Source organism: Eschrichtius robustus, chromosome 9 (genome assembly GCF_028021215.1).
Source record: "Eschrichtius robustus isolate mEscRob2 chromosome 9, mEscRob2.pri, whole genome shotgun sequence".
Lineage (NCBI taxonomy): Eukaryota > Metazoa > Chordata > Mammalia > Artiodactyla > Eschrichtiidae > Eschrichtius > Eschrichtius robustus.
Genome location: NC_090832.1, coordinates 12,399,303 through 12,411,552, shown reverse-complemented (window position 1 = coordinate 12,411,552; position 12,250 = coordinate 12,399,303). Strand labels below are relative to the sequence as shown.

The following is a 12,250-nucleotide window of genomic DNA, read 5'->3' as shown; positions in this document are numbered from 1 at the left end:
CTCTTATATATACTGCCATACTGTCTTTTTCTTCCACATACTGTAGTTTTCAGTTCTAAAATTTCCATTTGGTTCTTTTTTGTAGTTTCTCATTCTGTGCTGAAAACTTCTATCTTTGCATTTATTTCAAGAGTTTTCTCCTTCACCTTATTTAGAATGATTATAACTTCTTTAAAGTCCTTGACTGATAATTCCAACATCAGCGTCGTTTTGGTGTTGGCATCTGTTGATTATTTTTCCCCTTGATCAGTGTGGACAGATTTTCCAGGACAGTGTGAGAGAGAGAGAGAGAGAGAGGGAGAGAGAGAGAGAGAGAGAGAGAGTGAGTGAGTGTGTGTGTGTGTGTGTGTGTGTGTGTTTTGGTATGTCAAGTAAGTTTGGCTTGTATATACTAGACATTTTCAATATTGTATTGTAGTATTTTATTAAAATCCTCTAAAGAATGTTGATTTTTGTTTAGCAGGTATTCAACTTGGTTTGGTTCAGGATGCAAGTTCTGTCTTGCCTTTTTGGGTGGTTCCAATGTCAGTTCAGTTTTCAAAGCATTTCTTTTGCTGTTTAGGTGTGCCCAGCATATGTGCCACTCAGTTGTCTAGGTATTGGGTAATGGTTTACATAGATATTAGTTCTCAGAGCCTCTGCTGGGCTTCTTTGGGTCTGTTTCACACAGGCACAATTTTAGGACAAGCCCAGGACTTACATTGGGCTCCTCTCTATCTCTCTCTGGGGTTCCCATACTCTCTCCAGATCCCAGGGCATCCTTTTCCTTGTTCTCTGGCCAAAAAGTCAGGTTTCTCTCCAGGTTTAGCCTTCAGAGTGAAGTGGCAAGAGAGAGAAGAAAATGGTATGTTTGGATAGTAGGGGCCCTTTTCCTGTCTGGAGATGGCTTTTCTCTTGGCGTTTTTGGTGCTGGGGTGGCAACAGTGTCTGTCCTTTAACCTTTAGCAGGGCCTGGGAAGAAAAGGGGGAGGAGGAGTTTCTTCCCTCACCCCTGCTTCCCCAGTAGTGTGGACGATTCCTTTTACCTAGTCTTCTGGCTAGATGAAGGGGGTTTCCCCTAGTATTGTGTTTTTAATTCTGGTATTGGCTGTACCATTTAATAATGCCGGCTCTGGGATAACAGCCCGGAAATAACAGAGGAACACAAAATACTGCGAAATTTTTTACCTTAACATCCACACACAGCCCCTCGCCCCACTGTAACTGGTCATTATTCAAGTTTGACTCCAGTGGGCTTGGTGTTCCCTTTTACAGAGTCCTCAGGTAGTTGTTTTTTATATGTAGTCAGTAGGGTTTACTTGTAATCAGTGAGAGAGAGAAAGGCTACAGTTGCTTACTCCATCTTGGCTGACTGTAACTCCTGTGTACTTTTTTTAAGAGTATTTTTTAACCCCCCTTTTCCAGGGACTTGGGAAGGTTGTATAAATTTGGATGTTGGATTAAAGGACCATGCAAATAAGTTTTTGCGGCCTAAATTTAGTTCTTTAAATGGTAATATTTTGGGGGGAGAGATGATAGCTTTTCTTTGTTACTAACACAGTTTTAAGCTATAACTTAGATTCTAAAATAGGTTCCTTTCTGACAGTATTTAAAACCATTATATTAACCTTAGATGTCTGCCATGCTTGAGAAATGGGATATTCTGCTTAATAATATAAAAGGTTAATTATTTATGTGAAACTGCTTGTAGCCGATAGCAAAAGATAATTATTTATGAAGGATATAAACATTTGTATTTGTCATAATAATCTTGTTAGCACCTTTATATATCAAATTCTGGCTTTTTGTTTTTCATTTTCTGCTTTTTTTTAAATTAGAGGATCTCTAACCGCCCCCGCCAAAGCTTGGTGTATAGATTAGATCTTACTGGACAGATGTTTGCATAATTCAGATTTATAATTAAAAAAAAATAGGCATCATTTCCTTTTATAATATCTTACATTTTTAAAAAAAGGGATTCTGGGGCTTCTCTGGTGGCGCAGTGGTTAAGAATCTGCCTGCCAATGCAGGGGACACGGGTTTGAGCCTTGGCCTGGGAAGATCCCACATGCCGCGCAGTAACTAAGCCCGGGAGCCACAACTACTGAGCCCACGTGCCACAACTACTGAAGCCCGCGTGCCTAGAGCCCGTGCTCTGCAACAGGAGAAGCCACCGCAATGAGAAGCCCACGCACCACAAGGACAGTAGCCCCCGCTTGCCGCAACTAGAGAAAGCGCATGGGCAGCAACAAAGACCCAACACAGCCAAAAATAAAATAAATAAAATGAATAAATTAAAAACAGAAAAATTAGAGAAGCTGCCATCCTTTTAAAAAAAACAAAAAAGGGATTCTCGATTTGAGATTCTGAAAAAGATGTACAATTTTGCGTACTCTTCACCATATCACATTATTACCTTCATTATGTACTTAACTGTACTCTGCAAAGTGTGTCTATTTGTTTATTAGAATGTTGTCCATCGCCAAAAGCAGCCCATTAGTTCCATGAGAACAGAGACTGTCTACCTGTTCTATTGGATCCATAGTGCCTGGTGCTAATTGAGTATATTTGGAATGAGTGATGAATTGTTGGATCATAGATGATTTGCGTTTTCTGCCGTCTTCATGCTTTTTTTGCATTTTCCAGTTTTTCCATAGTAATTTTTTTTTTTTAATAAATAAATTTATTTATTTATTTATTTTTGGCTGTGTTGGGTCTTCGTTGCTGCGCGTGGGCTTTCTCTAGTTGCAGCGAGCGGAGGCTATGCAGTGCGCGGGCTTCTCATTGCGGTAGCTTCTCTTGTTGTGGAGCACAGGCTCTAGGCGTGCAGGCTTCAGTAGTTGTGGCTCGCGGGCTCTAGAGCGCAGGCTCAGTAGTTGTGGCTCACGGGCTTAGTTGCTCCGCGGTACGTGGGATCTTCCCAGACCAGGGCTCGAACCTGTGTCCCCTGCATTGGCAGGCGGATTCTTAACCACTGTGCCACCAGGGAAGTCCCATAGTAAAATATTTTTATAACCAGAAAAAAGTTATAAGATTTTTTTTTTAAACTTAATTCCTATTTATTTATTTATTTATTTATTTATTTATTTATTTATTTATTTATTTATTTATTTTTGCTGTGTTGGGTCTTCGTTTCTGTGCGAGGGCTTTTCTCTAGTTGTGGCAAGCGGGGGCCTCTCTTCATCGCGGTGCGCGGGCCTCTCACTATCGCGGCCTCTCTTGCTGTGGAGCACACGCTCCAGACGCGCAGGCTCAGTAATTGTGGCTCACGGGCCCAGTTGCTCCGTGGCATGTGGGATCTTCCCAGACCAGGGCTCGAACCTGTGTCCCCTGCATTGGCAGGCAGATTCTCAACCGCTGCGCCACCAGGGAAGCCCAAGATTTTTTTTTAAGGTGATTATTTTTCATGTTCTCTCACTGGTTTTTAGGTATTATGTAACATTTCAGGTTTTGTGCTTTGGTGTTTGCAATTGTGGCCTTCCCCCCTCCGCCCCGCCCAGAGATGCATTTGAAACTTTGTTCTGAAGTTTTCATGCTGGCACAATATTTAGTGTAAAATTGGGAGTTCTGCCTTTGTTAAAAGCCTGATCTGGTGGTCCTCACAGAATATCTGTGATGTATCTTTTATTTAGCCTTTGCTCTTTAAAACATTCTGATTGCTCAAGAATATTGCTACTTCAGTAGAAGTTAACCCAAGTTTATAAAGAGCTTCGTTTCAAATACTTTTTACAAAGAAATTTACTTTAAAAACCTTAGGAAAATGTCGATATTGGTCACATTATTCTTTTAGAATGCGCTTTTCTTAATGTTGGATCTACTACTGTTTTTCTTAATGTTGGATATACTACTGTTAGTCTAATGTTAATGTTCTCTGGTCACATTTTGTCATGTCCTGTGAGTCTGATTTTATATGTCACTTTTTTACATGCTTGTATTATCAGATAGTTTATATTGTATTCCAAACCAAAAGTAATATGGAAGATTGTGCTATGTGAAGAAAGGAGAACTCATATGTCAGGGAGTGGGAAGTGTTGGATGTGGAGAATGCCTAGTTTTTGACCTGTTGAGGTAAAATTTGTAATGAGGTGTATTGGTTCTCAGGTATTAAAGTTGGTGAATACTATGCTCTTTAAAATGACTATCAGTGAAACAAGTCTCTTATTTGCTTTTTTTTTTTTAATAAATTTATTTATTTTTATTTTTGGCTGCGTTGGGTTTTCGTTGTTGCACGAGGGCTTTCTCTAGTTGCAGCCAGCGGGGGCTACTCTTTGTTGTGGTGCGTGGGCTCCTCATTGCGGTGGCTTCTCTTGTTGTGGCACGTGGGCTCAGCTACTGTGGCTCACGGGCTCTAGAGCACAGGCTCAGCAGTTGTGGCGCACGGACTTAGTTGCTCCGCGGCATGTGGGATCTTCCCGGACCAGGGCTCGAACCCGTGTCCCCTGCATTGGCAGGCGGATTCTTAACCACTGCACCACCAGGGAAGCCCTCTTATTTACTTTTTATTCCGATATGCAAAATACTGAATTTCTATTTTGAAAGTTAGGAAAAGACAGGTAACTTTTATTTTGAAATTTTAATTTCTGTTGAATACTTTGAATTATAAAAATGGTTTTTGCAAAAATATGAAAACTAGAAAAATCTATACAGTCAAGTTAGAAAATTAAGATAAATCGTTCACAGCTTTCTTCTACCTTATTCACTTTCTGTTGCTGTGTAACACACTGCCACAAACTTAGCTTGCGGCTTAAGCACCATGTACTTATTTCACAATTTCTGTGGGTCAGGATCAGGCACTGGTTAGCTGGGTCCTCTGCTGATGGGCTCACTAGGCTGAGATCAAGGCGTCAGCCAGGCAGGCTGTGCTCTCATTTGAAATTTGTGATCCTCCGCCCAGCTCATTCAAATTGTTGGCTTAATACAGTTCCTTGCCATTGTAGGACTGAGGTCTCCATTTTATTTGCTGGCTACGGGGCTGGGTGTGTCTCGGAGTTCCTAGCAGCCACCCTCAGGTCCTAGTTGCCTTGTAGCCTTCTCATGTGTGTCTTCACATGGCTGTGAGAGGGAGCTAGTTCTCTGGTGTCTCTTCTTAGAAGGACAGTAATTTTATTGGATAAGGCCTTCACTCTTATGACCTCATTTAACCTTAAATACAATACCTCCATAAAGGCCCTATTTTCAGATACAGTTGACCCTTGAACAACACGGGTTTGAACCGTGAGGGTTCACTTATATGTGGAATTTTTTCAGTGGTAAATGCTACAGTACTAAACAACCCGTGGTTGGTTGAATCCACGGATGCAGAACCGTAGATATGGAGGGCTGGCTCTGAGTTGTATGTGGGTTTTTGACTATGTGGAGGGTCATCACCCCTAACTCTTGCATTGTTCAGTGGTCACTGCACGGTCACGTTCGGGATTGGGACTTCAACATACGAATTTTGGGGGAGAGATATACTGTAGAAGGCCAGGGTTGGCAAGTGGAGTTAAAACAAGATTGTGTTAAAATATAATGTTACATTTTTGAAAATAACGTATGCGTGTAGTTTCTTTTGAAGCACAAAAGAGGTTTTATTGGAAGCTCTTTCTTCTCACCCTATGCTGGATCTCCAGAAAGAACAGTGTTTTAATTCATAACACTTCTTCTGATGATAACCTTCATGTCACTAAACAGTAATTTTATGTGTTTCTTTAATGGTCAATTTTAGACAGTGACATTTTGCAACAGTAGGTGGGGCATTAGTTCACTTGTGCCGCTCTTGCCCTCTGAATACCTTGATTTTGAATGGTGAGACTGGATTTTTGCAGGGCAGATTATTTCCCTCTTTGGCCGTATCTGTGTGTTTTGGGGCTTGTGGTTTTCTCTTTGTTTCATCAGTTAACCAGTCCTCTTATCACATTTCCATTTTCTGGAAATTTTCTTGTCTGCTTATTCTGTTCCCATTCCCACTCTACTTTTTATTGTGAGTTTTAAATACCTTTAAAAAATTATTCCTTTTTTGTCCTGCCAAGAAGAAGAAGAAAAGGAAAAGGTGGTCAGCATGCTGTCTTGAATTGAAAGTACCAAGGTTGTGTTGGATCCAGGAACCTTTGTGATTGTCTGATTTCTTAGGAGATTTGAAGGATCCTAACTCTGGTACTCTCAAGGCCCTGAAGGACCATTGTAGAGAAAAATGAATTGGATTGATTAATATTTTAGGTTCACACTTAAGGTTAATTCCTATTGGACGTAGAATCAACCTTGAAGGCATAAGATTAATCTGTAAATGAGCAAGATTTTACCCCAGTTTAATGGTTCTCGTGGGTTTGTCACGTCACAGGTTTTTTTGTTGCACTCTTCCAGGGTCATGGTAGAATTCATTTAATATTGCTCAAATTGGGAAAGGCACTAAAATTTTTGAAGTGAAGAGTTTGCTCGAAATAACAAGCATGAAGTACAACATTTTGTTAAATTTGGGGTAATGAGCCTTACTGAGTGCATAGATGAGGAAAGGCCTGAATACACTTTGCAGGACGTGACAGTGTCGTGTTTATCCAAAAAACAAACAAGTAAACAAAGTTGCATGTTTGTAGGATTGAGAAATAAAATTGCCCAAAAATTGACCTGGTTTTGTAAAAAAGTTATGTTGGAACACACCCTGCCCATTCATATACGAATTGTTTGTGGCTGCTTCTTTACGCGGGGGTAGTGCCGAGTACAGGCATACCTCAGAGGTTTCGGGTTTGGTTCCAGACCACCAAAATAAAGCAAATTTTGCAATAAAGCGAGTCACATGGATTTTTGCTTTCCCAGTACATATAAAAGTTGTGTTTACACTATACTAGTGTGCAGTAGTTTTCAGTCTAAAAAATGTACATACCTTTGTTTTTAAAACTTACTGCTAAAAAATACCATCATCTGAGCCTTTGGCGACTTGTAATCTTTTTGCTGGTGGAGGGTCTTGCCTCACTGTTGATGGCTGCTGACTGATCACGGTGGTGGTGCTGAAGTTTGGGATGGCCATGGTAATTCCTTAAGACAACAGGGAAGTTTTTGCTGCATGGATTGATTCTTCCTTTTACAAACAGTTTCTCTGTAGAATGCAGTGCTGTTTAAAAGCATTTTTCCGTAGTAGAACTTTCACATTGGAGTCAGTCCTCCGAGATCCTGCCTTGTCAACCACGTTTATGTCGTATTCTGTATCCTTTGTGGTCATTTCAGCAGTCTTCACAGCATCTTCAGCAGGATAGAATTCTGTCTCAAGAAACCACTTTCTTTGCTCATCCATAAGAAGCAACTCCTCATCCTTTAAAATTTTATCGTGAGATTGCAGCAATTCAGTCACATCTTCAGGCTCCACTTCTAATTCTACTTCTCTTGCTATTTCTACCACATCTGCAGTTACTTGCTCAGTGAAGTCTTGAACCCCTCAGAGTCAACCGTGAGGGTTGGAATCAGCTTCTTCCAAACTCCTGTTAACGTTGATATTTTGACCCTTTCCCATGAATCATGAATATTCTCAATGGCATCAAGAATGGTGAATCCTTTCCAGAAGGTTTTCAATTTACTTTGCCTAGATCCATCCGAAGAATCACTCTCTGTTGCAGCTATAACCTTACGAAATATATTTCTTAATAAGACTTGAAAGTTGAAATGACACCTTGATCCATGGGCTGCAGAATGGATGTTGTGTTAGCAGGCATGAAAACATTAATCTCATTGTACATCTCCATCAGAGCTCTGGGGTGACCAGGTGCATTGTCAGTGAGCAGTAATATTTTGAAAGGAATTTTCTTTTTCTGAGCAGTAGGTCTCAACAGTGAGCTTAAAATATTCAGTATGCCATCTTGTAAATAGATGTGCTGTCATCCAGGTTTTCTTGTTCCATTTAGAGAGCACAGGCATAGCAGATTGAGCATATTCTTCAAGGTGGTAGGATTTCCACAATGGTAAATGAGCATTGGCGTCAGCTAGTCACCAGCTGCATTAGCCCCTAACAGGAGAGTCAGCCTGTCCTTTGAAACTTTGAAACCAGGCATTGACTTCTCCTCTCTAGCCAGAAAGTCCTACATGGCATCTTCTTCCAACATAAGGCTATTTTGTCTACGTTGAAAATCTGTTGTTTAGTGTAGCCACTTTCATTAATTATCTGAGCTAGACCTCTTCTGGATAACTTGCTGCTTCTCCTTGCACTTTTATGTTGTGGAGAAGATGGCATCTTTCCTTCAATGTCATGGAACACCTCTGCCAGCTTCACACTTTTCTTCTGCAGTTTCCTCTCCTCTCTCGGGCTTCAGAGAATTGCAGAGAGTTAGGGACTGGCTCTGGCTCTGGATTTGGCTTTGGCTTAAGGGAATGTGGTGTCTGGTTTAATCTTCTATCCAGACCACTAAAACTTTCTCCATATCAGCAGTAAGGCTGCTTTGCTGGCTCATCATTCACGTATTCACTGGAATAGCACTTTTAATTTCCTTCAAGACCTTTTCCTTTGTATTCACAACTTGACTGTTCGGTGCAAGAGGTCTATCACCCTGCACCCTTCACTGACACAGGGTTGCCACAACCTTGAGTATGCTAAAAATACGCCGTCTGCACAGCACGGTGAAATGAAATATGCCTGTCGTGCGGTAGCAACTGTGTAGCCTCCAAAGCCTAAAATATTTACTGTGCTGACCCCTGGCGTAATCAATAATGGACAACTTAAAAACTCTTTATTAGAAGTGAGTTTTTGGGGGAGTAGCCAGCAGCCACTGAGAAATCTCCGTTTAGGTTAAAGATTTCTCAAACCTTGATAGAAGTCATTAGAAACTGATTTGATTTGAAGTTGTTTTCAGATCTAGAAATGTGCATTTCATGTGGTACCTACAAGTGACAGAATAGAAAATTTAAATGTTGCTGATGGAAAGAGCACTCTTCAGTGTAACTGAAAGGAGTTGAAAAACAAAAGAATGAATGAGTTAGACTGAAAACCCAGGCTGTTGTTTAGTATCTTTCCTTTGAATCCATAAGTCTTGAGTAGCCAAAGGAAGGACACGTCAGGACTGGGACTTCATTAAATTTTAGTAAAGGCATTCTGTGAAGAATTAGATGAAGTGATCTGTGCCTCTTTTCTGGCTGTCAGATTTAATAAAGAAATTAGATTTTAGAGAATCTAGATAAATGGTTAGTTGGAAGCACATGTATTCAGTGGGCCTCTGAAAAGTACTTAATTGCTTAGTATTTTTCTAAGTAATACTTTAAGTTTCTGCGTATTAAAAAGAGGGTCTCTCAGACTTCCCTGTTAGTGCAGTGGATAAGAGTCCACCTTCCGACGCAGGGGACACGGGTTCAAGCCCTGATCGGGAAACTAAGATCCCACATGCTGAGGGGCAGCTAAATCCGTGCACTGCAGCTACTGAGCCCCCGCGATTTGGAACCTGCACGCCATCAGGAAAGATCCTGCATGCTGCAGCGAAGACCCCAAGTGCCGCAACTAAGACCTGACACAGCCAAATAAATAAAAGTAAATAAATAAATTAAAAAAAAAATAAAGAGGGTCTCTGATAAGAGCTGACTTTGCATGCTGTTGAAATGTTTTATAAGTTATATTTCCCCTACCTCATTCTCCCACCCACCCCCCCTCCCCCCGCCCCCGCAAAAAAAAAGGAAGGAGGAAAGAGAGCAAAGGTTTTGATCTGCTGGAATATGGACTAGTGCTTGATTGAAACTTTAGGGCTTTACCACACAAAATGAAAGAAGTAATGTATTGTCAACTATAGGAAGACCCTGGTGCCTCTTCATTGCCCCAGTCATATAAATTACTATGGAATGTACCTTCAGGTACCTGAATGAATAAATGTTTGATGCATACTTTAATATTATTCATTTAAATGGAGAATGCCTCCAAAGAGAAGGATTTTAATTTAATAATGACTAACCCTGTTGAGTGACTTAAGTGTGTTCTAAAAGCTTTATATGCAATGTTTCTGTGAAATGAGTATTGCTTCTGTTTTCTAAATGAGAAAACTAAGGTTCAGAGGTTTAGCAACTTTGTAATAAGGTAACATAGTTGGAATTAAGATCCAGGTCTTTCTGTGCAAAGCTTGTACAATGCTGTGTCTTATATGTATTTGTTCATTTTAATTTATTTTTAACGAATTCTTATTCTCAACAAATTCTTATTCTCTGCCAGACACTGAGGATACAGTTTGGACAAAGGGGAAAAAAAAAAATCTAAGCAAAAAAGGCAGTTTCTCATCTTAGAGCTTATTCTTTAGTAGGAGAGGGCAGGTCTGGATCTCAGATGGGCTGCAGTCTGGGCCTGCTAAGGACTTCTGGGAAATTGACCTTTGCTTTACACAGCTTGCTGAAAACACTGTGTTCATGTTATTCTGCACCTAGTGAGGTGATGGCACACAGTTAGATTTTCTAAAACAGACAGGTAGGAATTGAGGCCATGAGTATATTAAAATTCCCTGTGAGTTTGACAGAGGTAGCTTCTTAAAGGATCTGATGGGATCCTAACCCCGGTTGGGCAATATCATCAACAAGTGGACACCTCTGTGGGAACTCACGTTTATACTTCTCCCAAGGTTGATTTCAGTTTGGACAGCTCTTGGTGTTCAGTTAACGTCTTATTGCTTAAACTGCATTAAAGGAACTTATATCCTTTGTCTCAAGGATGTCAGTCTTTGTCACCCTTTGGGACAGTCCTTTTAAAAATCAAATATTAGTTAAATAATCATGCAAGTAAGTGTCAAATTCTGTGATGAATGCTTCAAAGGTGAGTGACAGTACAATGAGGGTATAAAAGGTGGTATAGCTCTGGTTGGGGAGATGTAGGTAAGGCTTTCCTCATTAGGTGATGTTTTAACTCAGATGAACGAGTATGCATAAACTAGTAGGGAGGCCCTAGTTCTATTCCAAATAGAGGAAACAAGCTCGTTTTTAAAGGCTCTGTGTCAGGGAACTGAAAAAAGACCATCGTGCCTAGGGCAGAGAGCTGGGGAGAGGAGCATGGTGTGAGATGAGACTGGAAAGGTAGACAGGAATTAGATCAGGCAAGGGCCTTGTATGTGTAGATTTTTGTGTATCTCCAAAGAGTGGGAAGTCATTGAACTTTTTAGGGTGGTAGAGGAAGTAGGTGAGCATCAGTCACCTGATCAGATTAGTTTTTGAAAAGATAGACATGCCATCTCAGTGTGCGCGATGAAGGTAATTTGGACTGTGGTCGTGGTGGTGGGTGGAGGGAGAAGAGGAGACACACATGGAAGAAACTGGGTAAAAATCAATAGAATTCAATGATGAATAGGTTATAAGGGCTGCTGGAGCAAAGGCTATAGAGCAGCGGTCCCCAACCTTTTTGGCACCAGGGACTGGTTTCGTGGAAGACGGTTTTTCCGTGGACGGGGTCGGGGGGTCGGGGGGCCGGGATGGATGGTTCAGGCGGGAACGGGAGTGACGGGGAGCAGCAGGTGGAGCTCCGCTCACCTCCTGCTGCGCGGCCCGGTTCCTAACAGGCCGCAGACCACTGCAGTCCCGCCCCGGGGGTGGGGGACCCCTGCCATAGAGGGCTCCCTAGTTGCTTAACCAACCAGTGTTGTTTCGAGTTGCTTTGAAAGTCTGTTCAAGTTGTTTTTGCGATGTTCTGAGGGCCAAAGCTTAGTTTCCAGGCTTCTAGTTAATATCTTATAGCATTGCAGTTAAATTCCCAGCATCATTTAGTACCAGTTTTCATCAGTATTTAAGCTTAGTTATTTGTCTTTTGCCTGATTTCCCCACCTTGTCTTCATCCGTTTTCTCTCTAAGCAGTATTATTATCCTTTGCATATATGAGAAGTGTTGAAACAAAAATTTGGGGCGGGGGGGTGGGATTATTGCTAAACATTAGATCCCTTGACTTCTAAGAACAATTATATTGAGATATAATTCACATACCACACAATTAACCAATTGAAAGTGTCTAATTCAGTGGTTTTTAGTATGGTTGTGCAGTCATCACCACAGTCAATTTTAGAATATTTTCGTCACCTAAAAAACATGCTTTACTCATTAGTTATCACTCCTCATTTCTCCCCAGCTCCCCCAGCTGTAGACAGTCACCAATAGATTTGCCTTTTCTGGACATTTCGTATAAATGCAATTCTGTAACATGTTTTAAATATGGCTTTTTAAACTGAGCATGTTTTCAAGGTTCATCCATGTTGTAGCATGTATCGGTACTTCATTGCATTTTCATGGCTAATATTTCATTGAATGGGTAGAAGAAATTTTGTTTGTCCATTCCTCAGTTGATGGACATTTAGGTGGTTTCCAC

General features: G+C 41.0%; 1 protein-coding gene across 3 annotated transcripts in view; it reads left to right on the top strand.

Annotated features, from left to right (window-relative positions):
- Positions 1-12,250, top strand: part of SCAF8 (SR-related CTD associated factor 8) — a 185,738-nt gene that overhangs the window by 19,214 nt on the left and 154,274 nt on the right. The gene's annotated exons all lie outside the window — the stretch shown is intronic.